The following is a 19,806-nucleotide window of genomic DNA, read 5'->3' on the forward strand; positions in this document are numbered from 1 at the left end:
AAGGAAACGGCAACCCACTCCAGTATTCTTGCCTAGAGAATCTCATGGACAGAGGAGCCTAGCAGGCTACAGACAATGGGGTTGCAAGAGTCGGACACTTAGTGACTAAACCACCACCACCATGCTGATGTAGAGTGATACCCACCTGCCCAGGGCAGGCTTCACTTTACTTCACTAAGCTGATGGTTGAGCTATTCAGAGTTGGGGTTTGGCCAAGTCTGGGAGTACATGAGGACACATCTATTGTTGCTCTCCAGTTTTGCTCTGTTTTGATCTATCTGGGAGTTCTTGCTCATCTTGGTAAAAATGTGATGCTGGTGAATGTGAATTGAATATGGACTTGAAATCTGAGTGATGTGCCCCATGTCCTCCTGCTGCTACTGCTGCTGCTAAGTCGCTTCAGTCGTGTACGACTCTGTTCGACCTCATAGACGGCAGCCCACCAGGCTCCCCCGTCCCTGGGATTCTCAAGGCTAGAACACTGGAATGGGTTGCCATTTCCTTCTCCAATGCATGAAAGTGAAAGTGAAGTCGCTCAGTCATGTCCGACTCTTAGCGACCCCATGGACTGTAGCCCACCAGCCTCCTCCATCCATGGGATTTTCCAGGCAAGAGTACTGGAGTGGGGTGTCTTTGCCTTCTCTGATGTCCTCCTACCCCTGGCTAATTAGTTTCCTGTTTCTCTGTTGGGGGACCAGCAGAACTTTAAGTCATGCTTTTATCCTGGGCTCTTTGCTGACATGGATGGAACTGTATGGTGTCATTCATCACATGGGAGAATGCGAAACAGCATCATCTCTATTACATCCCCATGTCTCCTCCTGACTTAGAAAAACTGATCTTGAAAGATAAAACAGTTTTCTGACAATACAAGTCTTCTAACCTAACTCTTGTTGGAGTCTGATGACTCAACAATTACAGAAGCCCCTGAATATCTTGGCTGGGATTCATTTTTATTGGGAGGGAACCAGGCGTATTGCCTGCTGGATAGTTTCTGATGGTCAGTCCACAGGTGAAATGTCTCTGGTGGGGGTGCCCAGCTGCAGTCCAGGTAAGAGTTCTATGGGAGTGTGGTTGCTATGATGGCCCAACCCTTCTGTGATTGCAGTGGGCCCGCATGGTAAAGCAGCTCTGGGGCATCTGAGCCCTGAGCCCTGCTAGCTGCTGCTTCATCAGACTCTCTTCTTAACATGAATGTTTCCTATTTATTGTTTTGGCTGTGGTGGTTCAGTAATTATGGCACAGGCTTAGTTGCTCCTGGGCATGTGGGATCTTAGTTCCCTGACCAGGGGTTGAAACCCACATTCCCTGCATTTGAAGGCAGATTCTTAACCACTGGACTACCAGGGAAGTCCCTCCCTTTTATTTTAGAATCAGTTTTTAGATGCACAAATACATGAATGACTTCTAAAGAACCAAATATGAGAGAGCTCTATTTTCCCTGGACTTTCTCTCTGTGACTGCACTCCTCACTTCCTTTCCCCAGAGATGATCATTGAAATTATTTATCTTTGCAGACTAATTGGATTTGCCTACTGTGTCACGTAGGATTAGATTTGCCTGCTTAAGATAGGGTAACCACAAATAAAAATAGCTTAAATGAATTAGAAATTTCTTTCTTCCATATGGCAAGTCTGGAGGCAGGCATTCAGGGCTGGCATACTGGCTCCAGGATTTGGTCATGGATCTGGGCACCAGATTGCAATCTTCCGTCCATCATCTCCACCCTCAAGGTCACCTCCTGGTCCAAGATGGTGGCACAGTGCCAACCATTCTATCCACATCCTGGACCAGACATGGAAGGAAGGATGTCTTATGTGCGTTCACTTCTGAGTACATCTTGTTGACTAGAATTCAGTAATAATACTGTGGTTAGCTGCAAGAGGTTCTGGGAATTGTAGTCTTTTGGCTGAATTCATTGTTTTGTGTGTACAGTCAATCACTGAGTCATGATGGACTCTTTGCAACCCTTTGGACTATAGTCCGCTAGGCTCCTCTGTCCATGGGATTTTTCAGGCAAGAAACTGGAGTGGGTTGCCATATGCTTTTCCAGGGGATAGTCCCAATTCAGGGATTAAACCTGCATCTGCTGCATTAGAGGCAGATTCTTTACTGCTGAACCACTGGGGAAGCCAAGATCATAGTTCTATTATTAAATAGCAAGTGGGTTAGGCAGCTAGCAATCTCTGCCATGCAAATATGTGTATATAAAAGTTGTTACTGTTTAGTCACTAAGTCATGTCCGACTCTTTGCGACCCCCTTGGCTGCAGCATGCCAGGCTTCCCTGTCTTTCACTATCTCCCCAAATCTGCTCAAACTCATGTCCCTTGAGTTGGTGACGGCATGCAACCATCTCATCTTCGGTCTCCCCCTTCTCCTCCTGCCCCTAGTCTTCTCCAGCATCAGGGTCTTTTCCAATGAATCGGCTCTTCACATCAGGTAGCCAAAGTATTAGAGCTTCAGCATTAGTTCTTCCAAAGAATGTTCAGGGTTGATTTCCTTTAAGATTGACTGGTTTGATCTCCTTGCTGTCCAAGGGATTCTCAAGAGAATTTTCCAGCACCACAGTTTGAAAGCATCAATTCTTGGGTGCTTGGCTTTTTTTTATGGTTCAACTTTTACATCTGTACATGACTACTGAAAAAAATCATACTTTGACTAGACGGACATTTGTTGGCAAAGTGATGTTTCTGCTTTTTAATACACTGTCTAGGTTTGTCATAGCTTATCTTCTAGGACCAAGCATCATTTAATTTCATGGCTGTAGTCATTGTCCACAGGGATTTTGGAGCCCAAGAAAATAAAATCTGCCACTGTTTCCACTTTTCCTCCTTTTGTTTGTCATGAAGTGATGGGACCAGATACCATGATCTTAGTTTTTTGAGTGTTAAGCTATCTCTTTCACTCTCCTCTTTCACCTTTATCAGGAGGCTCTTTAGTTCCTCTTTGCTTTCTGTGATTAGGGTAGTATCATCTGCATATCTGAGGTTGTTTATTTCTCCCAGCAATTTTGATTCCAGCTTGTGATTCATCCAGCCCGGCATTTTGCATAAGGTACTCTGCATATAAGTTAAATAAGCAGGGTGACAAAAGCAGGGTGACAATCCCATACAGCCTTGATATAATCTTTTCCCAGATTTGAAACAGTTCTTAGTGAAGGCAGAGGAACCAGAGGTCAAATTGCCAACATCTGCTGGATCATCAAAAAAGCAAGAGAGTTCCAGAAAAATATCTATTTCTGCTTTATTGACTATGCCAAAGCCTTTGAATTTGTGGATCACAAATTCAAACTGTGGAAAATTCTTCAAGAGATGGGAATACTAGACCACCTGACCTGCCTCTTGAGAAACCTATATGCAGGTCAGGAAGCAATAGTTAGAACTGGACATGGAACAACGGACTGGTTCCAAATAGGAAAAGGAGTACGTCAAGGCTGTATATTGTCACCCTGCTTATTTAACTTATATGCGAAGTGGATCATGAGAAGCGCTGGGCTGGAAGAAGCACAAGCTGGAATCAAGATGGCCGGGAAAAATATCAATAACCTCAGATATGCAGATGACACCAACCTTATGGCAGAAAGTGAAGAAGAACTAAAGAGCCGCTTGATGAAAGTGAAAGAGGAGAGTGAAAAAGTTGGCTTAAAGCTCAACATTCAGAAAACTAAGATCATGGCATCCGGTCCTATCACTTCATGGCAAATAGATGGGCAAACAGCGGAAACAGTGGCTGGCTTTATTTTTTAGGCTCCAAAATCACTGCAGATGGTGACTGCAGTCATGAAATTAAAAGACACTTACTCCTTGGAACGGAGAAGGCAATGGCAACCCACTCCAGTACTCTTGCCTGGAAAATCCCATGGGCGGAGGAGCCTGGTAGGCTGCAGTCCGTGGGGTCGCTGAGGGTCGGACACGACTGAGCGACTTCCCTTTCTTTTCACTTTCATGCATTGGAGAAGGAAATGGCAAGCCACTCCAGTGTTCTTGCCTGGAGAATCCCAGGGACGGGGGAGCCTGGTGGGCTGCCGTCTATGGGGTCGCACAGAGTCGGACATGACTGAAGCGACTTAGCAGCAGCACTCCTTGTAAGGAAAGTTGTGATCAACCTAGACAGCATATTAAAAAGCAGAGACATTACTTTGTCAACAAACGTCTGTCTAGGCAAGGCTATTGTTTTTCCAGTAGTCATGTATGGATGTGAGAGTTGGACTATAAAGAAAGCAGAGCACTGAAGAATTGATGCTTTTGAACTGTGGTGTTGGAGAAGACTCTTGAGAGTCCCTTGGACTGCAAGGAGATTCGATCAGTCCTGGGTGTTCATTGGAAGGACTGAGGTTGAAGCTGAAACTCTAGTACTTTGGCCATCTAATGCAAAGAGCTGACTCATTTGAAAAGACCCTGATGCTGGGAAAGATTGAGGGCAGGAGGAGAAGGGGACGACAGAGGATGAGATGGCTGGATGGCATCACTGACTCAATGGACGTGAGTTTGGGTAAACTCCGGGAGTTGGTGATGGACAGGGAGCCTAGAGTGCTTCGGTTCATGGGGCCGCAAAGAGTTGGACATGCCTGAGCGACTGGACTGAACTTTGTTGGTTCAGTCTAACTGTTGGTTCTTGACCTGCTTAAACTTTTCTCAGGAGGAGGGTAAAGTGGTCTGGTAGTCCCATCTCTTAAAAATTTTCCACATTTTGTTGTGATCCACACAGTCAAAGGCTTTAGTGTAGTCAGTGAAGCAGAAGTAGATATTTTTCTGGAATTATCTTGCTTTTTCTATGATCCAGCAGATGTTGGTGATTTGATCTCTGGTTCCTCTGCCCTTTCTGAATAGACCTTGTACGTCTGGAAGTTCTCGGCTCATGTACTGTTGAAGTCTAGGTTGAAGAATTTTAAGCATTACCTTGCTAGCCTGTGAAATAAGCACAATTGTGTGGTAGTTTGAACATTCTTTGGCATTCCCCTTCTTTGATATTGGGCTGAAAACTGACCTTTTCCAGTCCTGTGGCCATCGCTGAGTTTTCCAAATTTGCTGGCAAGTGCATAGCATTATTTTTACATATTGTACCCCACGTGCAATATTTCAACTTCAACTCCCCCCCCCCCACCCCCACCCCATACAGTATGTTTTAGAGATCTTAGCATGTTAGTACATACTGGGTTGGCCAAAAAGTTAGTTTGGGTTTTTCTGTAAGCTCTTATGGGGAAAACCCAAACAAATTTTTTGGCCAACCCAGTAGAATTCTACTGCATTTCACTCACTCATGCATAGTATTCTGTATTGTAAAAATACTGTGATTTTTAAGCTATATCTCCATGATAATCATTCCAGCTGTTTGCTATTACAAACAGTAGTGTCATGAATACCTTTATATAGTATTTTTAAGGCACACTTGGGTGTTACCTTAGTTTGTTCAGGTTGCTATAACAAAATACCAGAGGCTGGGTGGTGTTACCACAGAAATGTATCTCTTGCAGTTCTGGGGACTAGAAGTCCAAGATATGGGTTCCAGCATGGCCAGGTGAGGGCCTTCCTCCAGGTTTTTCTGACTGATGACTTCTTGCTATGTCCTCACCAGCTAGAAGGGGCTAGGGAGCTCTGTGGGTCTCTGATATAAGGGCACTAATTCCATTCAGGGGGACTCCACCATCATGACCTAATCACCCCCAAAGGCCCACCACCTAAGACCATCACATTGAATGTTGGGATTCCAAAGTGAATTTTCAGTTCAGTTCAGTCGCTCAGTTGTGTCTGACTCTTTGTGACCCCATGAACTGGATCATGCTGGGCTTCCTTGTCCATCACCAACTCCCAGAGCGTGCTCAAACTCATATTCTTTGAGTCAGTGATGCCATCCAACCATCTCATCCTCTGTTGTCTCTTTCTCCTGCCTTTAATCTTTCCCAGCATCAAAGTGAATTTTAGGGGGACTTAAACCTTCAGAGCATAGCAAGTGTCATGTTCTAGAAGAGATATTTGAGAATTAAACTGGTCAGTTGAAGCTTGTACACATTCAAAAATGGATAAGATTTGGCCAAATTCACCTCTGAACTGGCTCTCTGGCTTTATACCCTTTCCATCAGTGGATGAGGGTTCTGTCTTACATAACTTTGCCTGTATTCATGTTCTTCTGCTGTAAAGTTTTGAGCAGTTTATACTGGATCCATAGAGTTGTCTGCTGAGACTAATGAGTTTTCCACTGATTTGATCCCTAAATTTGTTTTTATTTAAAACTTAAAACATCCAGTCTATTCTGTAATTTTACCACCAACTTTGTTTCTCATTTTGAATGGAATTGTCTCATTTTACAGCACATGTTAGCCATCAGTGGGACAGGATTTATGTCAATCAGAGAGAAGACCTTTGTGTATTGGGAGCCTGTTACTGAGAGCTGACATTGACTGAGCACTGGGTATAAACTTGACATGCTATGTCCAGAGGTCTTATGTGCAGCCTTGGTATTACCTTCAAGGCCCAGCTCCAAGCTGGAGAGAGATTGTATAGGACTCTGCTGGTTTTTGCTGTAACCCTTCTGTCAGTCACAAACTTGTGTTTCATCATGAACATGATGTGCTGTGGGGGTTTCTGGGGTGGGGAGGATGACTTTACATGGGAAGAGGTAGGCTGGGCAATTTATGGCAAACCCTAGTTGAAGTCACTGCCTTCCAGATCCTTCTTCTCATCTCCCTTCTTCTGCCTTTGTCCCATGTGGCACGCAGTGTGATCTTTTTTAAAATATTAAAAAAATAATTTCATTATTTTTGGCTGTGCCAAGTCTTTGGTGCTGTGCAGGCTTTCTCTAGTTGTGGCTAGAGGGGACTGCTCTCTAGTGTGGTGCAGGCTCCTCATGGCTGTGGCTTCTCTTGTTGCAGAGTGTGGGCTCTAGCACACACAGCCTTCAGTAGCTGCTGCTCCAGGGCTCTGGAGTGCTGGCTCGGTAGTTGTGGGAGCACAGGCATGTTGTGCTCCATGGCATGTGGAATCTTCTCAGATCATGGATTGAACCCGTGGCTCCTGCATTGGCAGGCGGATTTCTTACCGCTGAGCCCCCAGGGAAGCCTCGGAGTGATCTTTTAGAAGTGAAAGCGTCACTATAACCAGTGCTCTAACCAATCTGATCTTCTTGCTGGAATATACCAGAACACTTTCTCACTTCAACATCTTGACACTTTCTCTTTCCTCTGGAATACTCTTCTTGGAGCCCTTCTCCTGGCAGCCTTCGGTTCTCCAGAAGTTGGTTTTAGTGTCCTGTCAGGGAGGAACTCCCTCACTTGTTCCTGTGGTCCCAGTGGGAGCCACCCAACCCTCTCTTCTGACCTCTGGTCCTGCAGGTCACTCCCTGGACATTCTCAAGCATCATGAGCCAGGGTGGGAGCTCCACCAGGCAGAACCCTTGTCATGCTGCATCCCTGCCTGGAATAGCACCCTGGACAATACATGGCCTTTTGTGAACTATGAAAGCTAGGGCTCTGGTGGATCAGTGTTTGTATTTTAGAAATTCATTATATATTTATTTGGCTGTGCTGGGTCTCAGTTACAGCATGCAAGATCTTTGTTGCGGCACGTGGGATCTAGTTCTCTTCCCAGGTATCAAACCTGGACCCCCTGCATTGGGAGCACAGTCTTCGCCACTGGACCACCGGAGAAGTCCTCCAGATCTATGCTTAGTGTACTTGTGAGTTGGTCCTTTTTGGAATCTGCTTTTTCCCTTATGAAATAGAGGGAAATGAATATGTATATAAATTAACATAAGCAACTGCTATGCGGCACACATTGTGCTAATTGCTTGACTTACATATGATCTCATGAGAAGCTCACCACCATCCCATGAGAAAACTGGTGTTTCCATTATGCAGGTAGGGAAACTGAGGCAACTGAGCCAAATCTGTCCCTCGAAAGCTCACGCCGTTCTCACTGCCCAAGAACTCCATGTTTCTAGCATTTTTCTTTTTAACCCTACCTCAGGACATAACACAGCTGGGTTCTTTTAAAGATCCACAAGCAATTAAATCTATCTTGTATTTTTACCTTTCAAAGTAAAAACAAGCAAAGCAGTCACATATTTACTTGGTATTGTCAGACCGGGTGGCACGGTGTCTGCCTGGCTCAGCTCCCAGTTTGCCCTGTTTCACCACTAAATGCATTTTCTTAGACTGGCTGGGCTTGGCGGGAGATCACACGTGTGATGTCGGTGTACTTAAAATGTGGGTAATTCATTTGTTAAATGAATACAACAATTATTAATTTCAATTTATCCTGTTTATTGGGAACAGCTGTTCATTAACATTTATTTAACTGCTAATTTTAGAGCCAAGCTAATTACCTCAAACACACAGCGCAGTGGTATCCAGTATGGAGAAGTGCTTTGACTGCCCTGCATGTGCCAGAATGAGAAAATAGAGCTCTCTAGGGTGCTGTTTTGCAGGTGGCCAGGTGGGGGCCCCCTTCAATTGGAGTTCAGACCTTATGCCTCAGTCCTGTCCTCAGGACCTGAATGCTACCAGATGCTCTAAGGACAGAGGAGCAAATTGTCATGGATGAAGGGTTGTTGGGGTGGGGAGGGGACAGTGGTGAGGCTGGCAACAAAAATGAATGAAATGGGAAGGTCTAAGAACTCACACAGCCTCACTGGTCTATATTTGTTTCTGTGGTTTTAATCAACATATAGTTTTGAGAAATCTTTTCCTCTTTTTTATGGATATATATTCTTTTTCATATTCTTTTCCACTGTGGTTTGTTACAGAATATTGAATATATATTGTATACCCTGTGGTGTACAATAGAACCGTGCTGTCCATCCATTCTATATATAATAGTTTGTCTGTTGGTCCCAACTTCCCAATCCTGTCCATCCCCTACCCCTTGTTCCCTTGGCAGCCACAAATCTGTTGTCGATGTCTGGCAGTCTGTTTCTGCTTCAGAAATCTTTCTTTGCAGTGAGAAAGGAAATCTATTTCAAGCACGGTAATAATGGCCATTGACCCTCAGCATGAAATTCCTGGAGACAGTAAGGAGGGGGTGGAAATTGTAACAAAGATAGAGGGGATTGGCACCTGCTTCCCAGAGGACCTAATTGTCAGCGGCCAGATACATAGATTTTTACATGAAATTTCCTGAATTGTAGATGTGAGCTCAAGTGTTAAAAGAATACACAGTGGACAGTAAAAGAGTACAGTTGTGGCTTGAGTGCTGCCCATTTATAACTTCTACATTAAGGGTTACTGAGATCTGTGGGTAATGCTCAGGTGGCTGCTAAATAGACTTGTCTTCTGAGGTCAAATCTGATTTATTTGGTTTTCAGTCATGTCTTTGGTCCACAGAGTTCTCTGACTAAAAATATTTCACCTTAAGGAAAATTCTTAACCTGTCTGTGCTTCATTTTCTTCGTTTCTAAAATGAAGGAGTTGGGTTTTATTTTCTATGAAGTCTAAATATAACCTTTATGATTTGCAAATGTAATATGATTTAAAACTATGCAAGAAACATGAGCCTTATAGGGGACCATTAAAATAGCAAAACAATTTTTTTGTGTAGGAGTCATTTTGTTTTGACTCTTTCTCTCCGCCCTCCACCCCCGCCTCCACCCGCCCAGCCTCACCATCACTTTTATAGGTAAGTTCCTTTTGCTATAGTCCAGAGGATCTCAACCTTTAGTGTGTATCAAAGGATTCCTGGGGCTCTGTCGAAATGCAGATGCCCAGATTTCCTGAGATTCTGACCATATATGTTTGACATTTGCTGGTATGCACCCCCACGGTTCTGAGACAGAGGGTCCCTGGAGCACACTGAGAATTTGTGCGAGATACTGAGTTCTGGCACTCAGCGTCTGTTTGCGTAACCTTCTGTGTCCCCATACCCCTCTGTCGTAGAGGCTGGAAGGTAAGAACCACCTTCTCCTGACTCTTTGGCCACTAGCATACCGGATGAGGTTTAAGCTTTGATAAGGAGATGCGCTGGAGGTTTTGAAGGCAGAAGGGAGGCAAAGACCACTCTTTGTTTTTTCCCCTGAGACTTCTGTGCTGCTGATATATGTGCATGCTGGCAGTAGCTGGACTTCACAGTCACAGTTTATTTAGCTTCACCATCTGGAGAAGCTATGGCTTCAGCAGTGGCGGTAGCTATGGAAACAGCAATAGCCTGACATCTCCCTGGCAGTAATAGTCCCTGCCCTTTGGATTGTGGCTGTGGAGGTTATAATCTTGAAATCAGAACCCATTCCAGTCAGCATAGGCGAGGTTCTGCTGGGGTAACAAACACCTGTGAAATCTGGAGTGTTTTCTTTTTACAATCAATTTCTTTCGTTTCTGTAATGTGCCAGGTGTGGATTGCTGAAGGGCTGTGCCTCATGTTGCCTCACACTAGGATTCACACTGATGCAGCAGACATCAACCCCTCCTTCGCTGGGTACGTGTGGAGGGGTGGCAAGGTGTAGGGAAATCGTGCTGGCAGTTAGATGCTCTGACCTAGAAGCAATACATGTCACACAAAAAACCAATGGTCATAACTAGTCAAGTCCCACCTAATCACAAAGGGGTTAGGAAGTGTGCCTAGAATGTGGAGAGCTGAAAAGACTTCGTGACAGTCCTCACGACTCCCACAGGAACCTAGAGGCAGCCTTTTAATATTAATACCATTCAGTTAATTCTTCCACTGATGTTGCATCTTATCTCTGATTTAAATCTCATTGTTCTTAACATATTAGAATGGTTTTTGCCTCCTGCACTGAACTCCAGTCAGTAAATAAACATTACCTTAGACCTCTCTTTCTCTCTCATATATATACACACACACACACATATATATAATTGTGTAATTGATTTTGTATATATCACATATAAATCAATCTTGAATTTGTGTTTAGTTCCCAGCTGGTTCAGTGGTAAAGAATCCACCTGCCAATGCAGGAGATGCAAGAGATGTGGGTTTGATCTCTAGGTGGGGAAGATCTCCTGGAGAATGGAGTGGCAACCCACTCCAGTATTCTTGCCTGGAAAATCCCATGGACAGAGGAGCCTGGTGGGCTACAACCCATGGGGTCACACAATTGGACAGGACTTAGCAACTGAGCACACACATGCTATATTCAATTAATGTTCTTTGAAAATGCGTGATCGTGTCGTGTTCTCACCCACGGAGGCCCCAGCTTATCTTTCTCCACTAGTTAAACGCTATTCTATATGTTCTTAAAACAATGGGTATATACCATCCATCAAAACTCCGCATTTCCAGAGACTGTCTTCTCATCCCTTGACAGCTTCAGCAACCAGTCAGGTCAGTTTTCCCACACAGTCACTCTACAGAGATGCTTCAGTCTCTGGCCAGCCAGAACAGTGTTCTAGTTAGGGGATGGCCTCTGGAGCTAGGTTGACTGGGTTTGAATACCAGCTCTATGATTTCCTGGTAGTATGACTCAGGGAAATTTCTTAACCTCATGTCCCATTTTTTTCTCATATATAAGGTAGAGTTGTTTGGAGCATAATGCTTTAAAAATGATGACTGGTACAGGCTTGATAAATTTTAGCCAATTTATGCATTGTCCAATATATCAAAACTGTGAAACTTACATGGTCCAATAGATGGGGTTTTGGTAGCACTGAAGCCTGATATAGGTAGCATTTCACTCACACGGGTGTACTTTCTTTCAATTCTCTTTTCCTCTTTCAAGGACAAAGTCTTCGTTAGTTTCTAGTATGTCCCTTACCACCTCTTATACACTCACTAACAGAAATGGTATGAATAGTTTGAAAAACCCCAATCCAGTCCATTAGCACGCTTCTGCAGTCACACAATTTGCTACATGGTCTCCATGATCAATTCTGTAACCTCTTAAATGAAGAGCTTATTCATACCTATCCAAAATAGCCTGGATTTGTGGTTTTCTCTAGCAGAGAGGTGGAGAAGGCAATGGCACCCCACCCCAGTACTCTTGCCTGGAAAATTCCATGGATGGAGGAGCCTGGTAGGCTGCAGTCCATGGGGTCACTAAGAGTTGGACACAACTGAGTGACTTCACTTTCAATTTTCACTTTCATGCATTGGAGAAGGAAATGGCAACCCACTCCAGTGTTCTTGCCTGGAGAATCCCAGAGACGAGGGAGCCTGATGGGCTGCTGTCTATGGGGTTGCACAGAGTTGGACACGACTGAAGCGACTTGCAGCAGCAGCAGCAGCTAGCAGAGAGGGCTCAAGAGAGTGCGTATTGATCTTGAAACAACTTTCTGCGGCTGATTCCCAGATTAATAGGTCTTGCTGAATATTAGTAGTTTGCACCTAGACACATCTTTACCAACATATTCAATTAGCCTTTTTAATTTCCCTCCAAGCTCAGCTCCCTCTCTTCTCTCCCCTGGTTTTGTAAATGGTGCCACAGTTTTGGTGGATAAGTTTCATATTTTAGCTTATCAGGAGTGGTTTCCTGGAAGGTAAGATCTTACAAGCTACGAAGAGTAGAATGGAGGTCAGTTACTGTTTCCTGCCCTGGGTACACAGTGAACAGAAGTTGACCAACTCTTCGGTTACAATGAAAGTGGACATTTAGTCCCTTTTCTTTGACTTTATTCATCCCTCCATTACATCTCCTTGGGCTTACATGTCTTCATTTTCCCACCAGTTCAATTTCTACTCCTCCTGAAGATGCAACAAAAGCCCTCTCTTTCTTTTTCTAAAGACTTTGTTTTAGAGCTGTTTTAAGTTTATAGCAACCCTTAGAGAAAGGTGCAGAGATTTCCTGTATACCTTCTGTCCCCACATGTGCATAACCTCCCCCCTTATTAATGTCACTTACCAGAATGGTAGAATTTTCACCGAGATGAACTTCTGTTGACATAATAATCACTTGAAGCCTACAGTTTACTTTAGGGTTCACTCTTGGTACTGTGTGTTCTATGGGGTTGGACAAATGTGTAATGCCATGTATCCATCTTTATATCCTACAGAGTAGCTTTACCGCCCTAAAAGCCCACTGTGCTCTCACACACCCTGTCTCCCCTGCAACCACTATTGTGTGTTATTGTCTCAATAATTTTGCTTTTTTTCCCAGAGCTCTGCCTTTTTTAAGTAGTTAGAATTATATAGTATGATTTTCTTTCATTTTTAATTTATTTGGCTGTGCTGGGTCTTGGTTGTGGAATGTTGGATATTTAGTTGTGGTGTGACAAGTGGGATCTAGTTCCCTGACCAGGAATCAAACCCAGGTTCCCTGCACTGGAAGTCTTAACCACTGGACCACTAGAGAAGTCCCTATAGTTTGATTTTCAAAGAGGTAGCCTTGCCAGGCTGACTTCTTTCACTTCCTAATATGCATGTAAGATTTCTCCACATCTTTTTATGGCCTAGTAACTCATTCTTTTTAGTGCCAAATAGTATTTCATTGTCTGAATAAACAGCAGTTTATCCATTCACCTACTGAAGGATATCTTGGTTGCTTTCAAGTGTTGGCAGTCGAGTGAAGCGGCTATAAACATCCATGTGGATTTTGTATGGATACAAGTTTTCAGCTCCTCTGGGTGAATACCAAGGTGCATGATTACTGGATCATAGTTTTGTAAGGAACTGTCTTCCTGGGAAGCTCTTCCAAGTGGCTGTAGCATTCTGCATCCCCTCTAACAGTGCTCCTGTCTCTCCACATCCTCTTCAGCATCTGGTGGTGTCAGTGTTCTGGATTTTGGCCAAACTGATAGGTGTGTGGTGAATCCTATTTTCCTGACCCAGATAATGAGTCTTAGTCATTTTAGTTTCCCACACAGTGTTGAGTCCATAATAATTGCTAAATAAATATTTGCTGAATGAATGGAAGACTTCGCCTTCTTTTATGTAGGTTGTTGCATTGAACAGCCTATATGTTTTTCTTAACTACTTACAGAATTGTCTTCAAAACTAAATCGGGCACTATGGAGGGCAGGAATCAACCAGACCTTACTCTCACTTGTGTAATACTCATTGCCTTGTTCACAAACGTTCAATTTGAGAATTTTGTCCTTCGGTTGTTGGCACGCCAGGTCTAGGGAATACACTTCCCAGCCTATTAATGATGATGATCAGGGACCTTTGAATTTCCATGGGAGGGCTGAGGATAAAGGCAAGTTGGATGACTGCCTGACAAAATACCCTCCTCTCCACCTACCCCCATCCACTCTTCACCTTGGTACCAACTCACATCTTTTGGGTCTCAGCTTGGCCACATTTCCTCAGAGAAGCCTTCAGTGGTTTTTTTTTTTTTTTTCCTTTTCTTCAATATTTATTTGTTTGTTTGATTTGGCTGTGCTGGGTTTTAGTTGCCGAGTACAGGATCTTTAGTTGCAATATATGGGAGGATGTTCATTAGTTGTGGCATATGGACTCTTAGTTGAGGAATCTAGTTCCCTGACCAGGGATTGAACTTGGGCCCCCTGCACTGGGATCTGGGAGTCTTAGCCACTGGACCACCAGGGAAGTCCTGAGAAGCTTGCAATTTTTACCTGGAGAGAGTATGTCTCTGATAGTCCTGGCAACTTTTATTACTTTGTGTTTCTTTGTACAATCACTAGCTTAGCCTGGGAATTCCCAAGGTCCCTGACTGCCACTATTTCTGCCCTGCAGCCCCAGACACAGCATGGTTCCTGGCAGACAGTAGGCCTTGTGTTGAGATTGTTCAGATGAAGGAATGGCTGCTGCTGCTGCTAAGTCATTTTAGTCGTGTCCGACTCTGTGCGACCCCATAGACGGCAGCCCACCAGGCTCCCCTGACCCTGGGATTCTCCAGGCAAGAACACTGGAGTGGGTTGCCATTTCCTTCTCCAATGCATGGAAGTGAAAAGTGAAAGTGAAGTCACTCAGTCGTGTCCGACTCTTAGCGACCCCATGGACTGCCTACCAGGCTCCTCCGTCCATGGGATTTTCCAGGCAAGAGTACTGGAGTGGGGTGCCATTGCCTTCTCCTACCTAGTATATTAACTTCTAACTGAATTTTCATTGATTACCGTCATTTAGCCTTATCACTCTCACAACTTGGATTACAACTTTCTATTAGGATGAGTGAAAGATTTGGCATGGTCTGGAGTGTGAACTTACACTCAATGCTAGATTTTCTTTTAACTTCACTAAAATTTACCCAATACTAAATAGGTTTCTTTCTTTTCTGTTAAAAAAAAATTTTTTTTAATATGATTGACTTACAATGTTACAATGTTGTGTTAATTTCAGGTGTACAGCTAAGTGATTCAGTTATACAAATTCTTTTCTTTTTAATTTTAAAAAACTCTGCTAGCCTTTCAAGGCCTCCGCTTTATCATGTACATACCATCATATACCCTGGCTGTGAGAAAAGACAAAGCAATACAGGGTCAGTTTAGGACTGTCAGAGGCAATTCAGACCATACATATTTAAGAGAACAGTTCTCTTCCTCTGCAATATCAGAATGACTTCAGGACCACAGCTTCCAAGGTGGTATTTCACTTTTAATTTTAGCTCTAAGCCACTGACTAATAGAACTTGAATCTGTGCTGAGAACTTGGACCATAAAAAAAAAAAAAAAAAAAATCCCTGTCGTAGACAGCAGAGGAATGCAAAGAATTAATTGCCATGTCAAGCTTCATTTTCTGCATAGTTACACTGGGCTAATCTTTAGACTTTACCCATGTTTTTGAGGCAAACAGTGCATAAACATGCCCCTGCCCTTTTTTAGATGACAAGGTTGTCGGAGCCTGCTCTTGAACCCCAGGAGGACCTCAGATCCCTCTTCTCCTACACATGCGAGTTGAGGCAAGTCATTAAAATGGAAAAACCCTCCTGTGCGGAGCTAAGAAGCCTGTGTGTGGTGTGGTAAAACCTGGAAAATGCAAGGGAGGCCCTGGCATCCCGGGGTCAGTTCAGCTGCAGAGCAGACGGTGGTCCCTGGGTGAGGAGGTGACCAGGCTGACAGTGATATCAAGGGTAGTTCACGAGTAGACTTGATGTTCTCAGGTGTCAGAGGCACTGGCCTCTATGTTGAATTGCCTATAGTTCCACCCTGTCCCCATGACTCTCATCATGAATTCATCTAAAATGAGTCTATTTCTATCATCTGCATGGATCCCCCCAGCAGCCAGAGTGGTAGTCGCTGAAAATAATGCTAATTACAGCAATAATAATAGCTGCCATTTATTGGCCATCTGCTAGGTTCTAGTAAGTTGCTAAGGGCTCTCTGTGTGTTTTCTCATTTATTCTCCACAATCATCCTGTTGTAGGCATTTCTCCCCGGGGGTGGGGAGGGGGAGTCATGCTTGTGCATGTCTTCATGTGACTCTCCCTTGTGGGAGGCGGGTCCAGACAGGGCCCCAACTCCACGGATGCCTCATGTTCCCTCTCCCTGCCTCCCGCAGACAGGCCAGCCCTCAGACACTCCTGCTGGATTCTTTGAATGTGAGTCTGAGCCGAGAGTTATGAGGGCAGAGACGGGATGGGAGCCTGTCCTGCCATGGCAGCGTTCTAGACAAGGTACTGCCCAGTGGTCAGAGAGCTTGGGGGTCCTACAGCTCCTGCATGGTGCCCATCTTGATGTCTGTGAATTCCAGCACGCACACTTAAAAAAAAAAAAATTGGCTGCTCTGGGTTTTCATTGTGAACTCCAGAGCATGTGGGCTTCGTAGGTGCAGCACGTGGGTCTAGTCGCCCTGCGGCATGTGGGATCTTAGTACCCCGATCAGGGATCGACTTCACATCTCTTACATTGGAAGGTGGATTCTTTACCACTGGACCACCAGGAAAGTCCCCCGGTACACTGTTCTTGCTTTCAACCAAGTGCCCTGTCACATCTCTGAATCCAGTGCTGCTGTTCTCCCTATGTTACAGGAGAGGAGACTGAAACTCATATAAGGTAAATAACTTGACCAAGGTCATGGGTGTGTGGCAGGGCTGGAACTCTATCCCACAGACATCGGATACCAGAATCGTTCTGTCCATTGGCTGGTTAAAAGGACCCTTACCTCTGCTTGCCTGGTCTGTTAGATGGGGTCACAGCTTCTGAGAAAAAGAATGGAAGGGCCTTTTCCTCAGAAAAGACACATGACTAGGTGTTTTCTCCCCTTAACACAAGAAGGGCAGCCTTGATTTTCTTTACTCAGTTGATCTATTCGATTCCCTCTCCCCTTTTTGTTCATCACTCTTTCCCCTCTTTTAATGCACCAAAGGATTGCAAACCCGTGGGTGATTTTAAATTAAACACTATTTTTTTAATCTCTTGAAATCGAAAGCTCCAATTAAAAGGGGGAAAAAAACCCCCATAACTGCATAAAACTTTATCACTTGAGCCCCAAGACAGGAAGCAGCGATAGAACAGTGACACACTAGAAACAAATTACATGCATTTATCAGTAAATGGGGCTGTGTATGCTAATGGGCTTCAGCTTGGGAATAGGAGGCCTGGCTGCATCAGGCTAGTTAAAAGCAGGATTCATTACCGGGAGCCAGTGAAGGATAGACTTGCAGTGGTGAGTGCCTGCCTTGGGTCCCACTAGAGCAGTGGGGCATGTGCATTTCCCTTTGGAATGAGTTCTGCAGAGCTCTGGGTGTGAAGGGCTGGGACTGAGTGGAGACTTCCGGGAAAATAGCACCATGCTGATCCAGCCAAGGCAGGGGAACTTCAGACCGGCACTTGTCAAACTCCTGGGATGTGTCAATTACTGTACTCCGAACTTTATTTACATATTTATTTATGTCATTTAATCCTCAAGGTAACTTTTGGATATAGGCAGTAATAACCCTATTTAATAGGGGAAAAAATTGGGGATTCAGAGGGACAGTTGCTGAAGGTACCTGGGGAGGAATAGTAGGATTTGAACCCAGGGTTTACGCCAGAGCTCTATCTATGACCTTGGCAGTCGCTTTATCTCACAGGACCTGTTTCTGAGTTCGAGGATGGACTTTGATATTGGGCAGACCTGGTTTCAAGTCTCTTTCTCTAACTACCTGGATGATATCTGATAAATAACCTCTTTGAGTGTCTTTTTCTCTACATAAACTCTACTTATGCAGAGTTTTAGTTAGTTGTCAAAAGACATAGTAAGATCACACCAATATGAGATAGCGTAGGACATGTTGACAGTAGATGGTTGTTGATATTGCTCTTTAAAAAAAAAAAAAACTTATTTTGCCTCTGAAGGCTATGTATTCTTTGTATTTATTTCCCTCTAGGCTTCCTTTTCCTGGCTCTAGCCCTCAGGTTAATGCTGAGAGGCTGGGTGCCGCCAGAAATGCAAGTGAGAATGGAACTGTATCTCTTCCTCCTCCTCTTCTTCTTCTACAAGGGCATCGATGTTGTACGTTTAAAAAAAAAATGTCTGAACTCTTTCTCTTCTCATATGCAAGCTTGTTGGAGGCAAATTAAAACAGAATTGAGATTTCAGGGAAACAAGCATTTAAGACTATGCACTAGAACTGCTTTGCAGCGTTTTTCTTTTTCCAGTGAAGTTTGAAAAAAATCAAGATAATGTATTGAGTTATTTAAAAAGCTGAATTTATTCTGTCTTAAAGGATTAAAAAATTCCTGAGACTATGTCCTTCCTACCATTTATTGTCTTTCTTTTATAAATTATGGTAAAGTTGGGAAATCATTCTTCCTTTTTTTAATGCAAAAAGGTAAAAAATCCAAGCCCCCAAAACATGTGGGTCTCCATTTTGGGGGTAGGTGGGCAAATTTTATGAAATTTGAAGGTCTAAAAGAGAAGAGAGGGCTCTGCACTTTTTAGGTCACATATCTCTTTTTACAGAATTTTGAGTGGGCTTCTCTGGTGGCTCAGCAGTAAAGAATTGGCCTGTGATGCAGGAGATGCAGGTTCAATCCCTAGATCGGGAAGATGCTCTGGAGGAGGGCATGGCAACCCACTCCAGTATTCTTGCCTAGACAGTCCCATGGACAGAGGAGCCTGGAGGGCTACAGTCCATGGGATCACATAGAGTCGGACACAACTGAAGCAACTTAGCATGCTTGCATACAAAATTTTGAGTAGGAAATCTTATATATATTTATAAAGTATATGTCTATTACTGATTAAGCATAGGTTAAATATTAGTACAGTATAAGTACTTATTTTTTTGATTAAAACAATAAATATTTCCATACGTCAATGTACCAATTTGCATTTTAGAGGCCATTGGTTTGGTTTAGAAAATAAAGAACCTCCAATGTTAGAACAAAGAGTCTGAGAAAACATCTCTTCAGGGGTACCTACCCTGGCTTCTATGGATGGTCTTCAGATCATTTTCATCCCCCTGGGATCCTATGCAAAAATAATATATTTGTAGTCATTTCCCCAGAGTTTTAGTTCATTGCTTGAGTCAGATTCTCAAAGATTAAGTTCTAAAGACAAATCCAGTAATCTGTTCCAGCTGCTCCACAAGATGGAAAAGAGAGCAAATTGCCAGGGTGAAGGCAGTCAATTTAGTCCTGAGATGGGATTTGCCTTTACTGAGTTCCTACTTATTGCTTTTAGGATTGCACAGGTTTCTGTTTCAATCTCATTTTTGGGTATTACGTATTCACAAACAAAACTGTGTAACACATTTTCTCAACTGTAGATTTATTACCATTTTAATGCTAACAATACTTAATGAATAGTTTATCTGGAGTCATGCACAGTTCTTAAATGTGTAACTTGATGAGTTTTGACAATACATGCACATGTGTAGCCATCACCCAGATTAAGATACGGTAGTTTTCTACCACTTTGAATCTTCTCTTGTTCCCTGTTTCAGGCAACCCTTCCTTCTCACCAGAGGCAATCACTATTAGACTTTCTATCACTGAAGATTATTTGGGCTGGTTTTGAATTTCTTATAGATGAGATCATTTGGTG

The 19,806-nt window shown here is 43.6% G+C and overlaps 1 long non-coding RNA gene across 26 annotated transcripts in view; it reads left to right on the plus strand.

Annotated features, from left to right (window-relative positions):
• The window catches only part of LOC147369607 (uncharacterized), a 122,046-nt gene that overhangs the window by 28,156 nt on the left and 74,084 nt on the right, over positions 1 to 19,806 (plus strand). Inside the window, exons 3-6 of one of the 26 annotated variants that reach the window (XR_015167623.1) lie at positions 10,316 to 10,401; positions 15,660 to 15,736; positions 16,690 to 16,829; positions 18,146 to 18,743. The exons of 19 other annotated variants lie outside the window; for them this stretch is intronic. This is a non-coding gene — a long non-coding RNA (uncharacterized LOC147369607). Of the gene's footprint in view, positions 1 to 10,315; positions 10,402 to 14,574; positions 14,598 to 15,659; positions 15,737 to 16,689; positions 16,830 to 18,145; positions 18,744 to 19,806 lie in introns of those variants that run through there. 6 more of the 26 variants (XR_015167622.1, XR_015167627.1, XR_015167624.1 and 3 more) reach the window with 6 other exon arrangements.

The sequence above is a fragment of the Bos grunniens genome, chromosome 7 (assembly GCF_055505025.1).
Source record: "Bos grunniens cultivar Pamir isolate PY7600 chromosome 7, Bosgru_T2T1.0, whole genome shotgun sequence".
NCBI lineage: Eukaryota > Metazoa > Chordata > Mammalia > Artiodactyla > Bovidae > Bos > Bos grunniens.